Raw genomic sequence first — 3,074 nt, 5'->3', positions numbered from 1 at the left:
CCAACGGGTAAGTGAAATCTTTAGAGGTTGGATGATGAAATGAAAAAAGTCTCTAAAATCTCTTGATTATATCTAATCTTCTGTAAAGATTTTTTTTCTATTGGAAAAAACACCAACCTGATATATATTATTTGGTATGAGAGTTGGTTTTTAAGTGGACCATCAAAACATATCAAACGATGAGTTCAGTGAGTAAATATGTAGACGGGAGTCAATCAGGCGCAAGCAGGTATCCAAACCATTCTCACCACAAGGCAATCTATCTGCTTCTCCATGAATTGACAATTGCATATTGATGAGTTTTGTAGCTTGAATACACATGCTTCTTCTCTTTCTCTGTTCAAGGTCTAAAAGAGCTTTATAATTTCTTAAAATACTACTCCAAAATCCGCCACAATATGAGCCTCCTAAGCCGCACCTCCCCTCTTCACCGGCTTCGACTCCACCAAAAAACTTAAAGATCATACATTTCCATTGCCTTCTCTAACATGTGAAAACCTCTACAAAATTTCTTGGTTTGTAAAAATCATGAGCCTGATCTAAAATTAACAAAATCATATGTGCCACTTACGGTACAGATGGTACGTGAAGAATTTCATTTGTTAATGGGCCAATCCCACATTCTACAGATGTGATAGATGGCATAAAGTTGGTAAGAGAAGCTAATAAGAGATGCAAAAGATTTAAGTAGTTTATCTATATTCTAGGAAAAACATACTTCATCTGCAAAGAGCATAGAATCATGGTGTAGTTCTGTAGTTTTGGCAAATCTAAAGTGGAAGATTTTGGAATAAGAAACACGTTTCAGATTTGCCAACTATTCCTTATATCCAAACGCCACGCCGTCTTCATGCCAAAATCTCCCACAATGCAAAAAAGCCCCAACCATGTATTCCTAATTTGCCAAAACACACACAATGTTTCTCTCCTCTTTGCCAGTGAAGCATGTCTTTCCTTGAATGTAGATAAACTACTTAAATCTTCAGTTAGTTTCTTTTACTGACATTATGTCATCTATTGCATCTATAGAATGTTGGATTGACCCACTAGTTAACAAATGAAATCTTTCTTCTTTTACACCCATCGTTCTTCACATACGATATAACCGTAACTGTCACATGATTTTGTTAGTTGTAGACCAGGCCCATCATTCTTTACCATTGATGAAATCATGTAGAGATTATTACATGTTCGAGTAGGTAATAGAAATATTAGATCCTTTAGTTTTGGGGGAGCCGAAGCCATTAAAGAGGGGCGGCTGAGGGGTCTCATATTGGGACTAATTTTGGAATAGTAACTAGAGAGTGTATACGGCTATATTAGGCATGACCAAAGAGGCATAAGTAGCGTATGTACTTTAGATGCAGAACTTAATAGAAAATAGTTCTTAATTTAGGAGGACCGGATAAGTGACTAGAATGGCTTACATATATGCTTTCATCCAACTGAGGATGCATTTGTGGTGAACTAACCTCTCACAAAAATACCCATTGAACTCATTACCAGATTGGTTTTTAGCGTCCATGAATGAACCAGATCTCATACCAAGTGATACACCCATTTTTCCATCCCCACTTTTCCATGCACACCACCATGAACGTGATTTCACAGTTTTCCTTGACCCTAAACAAAAACAGTTAGTTTATTTCATGTGACAATATTAGAGCCGGTTTGGATAGTTGAGGATAAGCAGTTATTTTTCGATAGTGGTTTTTGTAATCCAACGGGTAAGTGAAATCTTTAGAGGTTGGATGATGAAATGAAAAAAGTCTCTAAAATCTCTTGATTATCTCTAATCTTCTGTAAAGATTTTTTTTCTTTCGGAAAAAACTCGAACCTGATATATATTATTTGGTATGAGAGTTGGTTTTTAAGTGGACCATCAAAACATATCAAACGATGAGTTCAGTGAGTAAATATGTAGACGGGAGTTAATCAGGCGCAAGCTGGTATCCATACCATTCTCACCACAAGGCAATCTATCTGCTTCTCCATGAATTGACAATTGCATATTGATGAGTTCTGTAGCTTAAATACATATGCTTCTTCTCTTTCTCTGTTCAAGGTCTAAAAGAGCCTTATAATTTCTTAAAATACTACTCCAAAATCCGCCACAATATGAGCCTCCTAAGCCGCACCTCCCCTCTTCACCGGCTTCGACTCCACCAAAAAACTGAAAGATCATACATTTCCATTACCTTCTCTAACATGTGAAAAGCTCTACAAAATTTCTTGGTTTGTAAAAATGATGACCCTGATCTAAAATTAACAAAATCATATGTGCTACTTACGGTACAGATGATACGTGAAGAATTTCATTGGTTAATGGGCCTATCCCACATTCTACAGATGTGATAGATGACATAAAGTCGGTAAGAGAAGCTAATAAGAGATGCAAAAGATTTAAGTAGTTTATCTATATTCTAGGAAAAACATACTTTGTCTGCAAAGAGCATAGAATCATGGTGTAGTTCTGTAGTCTTGGCAAATCCGAAGTGGAAGATTTTGGAATAAGAAACACGTTTCAGGTTTGCCAACTATTCCTTATGTCCAAATGCCGTCTTCATGCCAAAATCTCCCACAATGCAAAAAAGCCCCAACCATGTATTCCTAATTTTCCAAAACACACACAGTGTTTCTCTCCTCTTTGCCAGTGAAGCATGTCTTTCCTTGAATGTAGATAAACTACTTAAATCTTCATCTTCTTTTACTGACATTATGTCATCTATTGCATCTATAGAATGTTGGATTGACCCAGTAATTAACAAATGAAATCTTTCTTCCTTTACACCCATCATTCTTCACATACGATATAACCGTAAGTATCACATGATTTTGTTGGTTGTAGACCAGGCCCATCATTCTTTACCACTGATGAAATCATGTAGAGATTATTACATGTTCGAGTAGGAAATTGAAATGTTAGATCCTTTAGTTTTGGGGGAGCCGAAGCCAGTAACGAGGGGCGGCTGAGGGGTCTCATATTGGGACCAATTTTGGAGTAGTAAATAGAGAGTGTATACGACTGTGTTAGGCGATGACCAAAGAGGCATAAGTAGCGTGTGTACTTTAGC

The sequence above is a fragment of the Helianthus annuus genome, chromosome 15 (genome assembly GCF_002127325.2).
Source record: "Helianthus annuus cultivar XRQ/B chromosome 15, HanXRQr2.0-SUNRISE, whole genome shotgun sequence".
Lineage (NCBI taxonomy): Eukaryota > Viridiplantae > Streptophyta > Magnoliopsida > Asterales > Asteraceae > Helianthus > Helianthus annuus.
The sequence above is the reverse complement of the archived record's forward strand: the minus strand, read 5'-3'. Positions refer to the sequence as shown.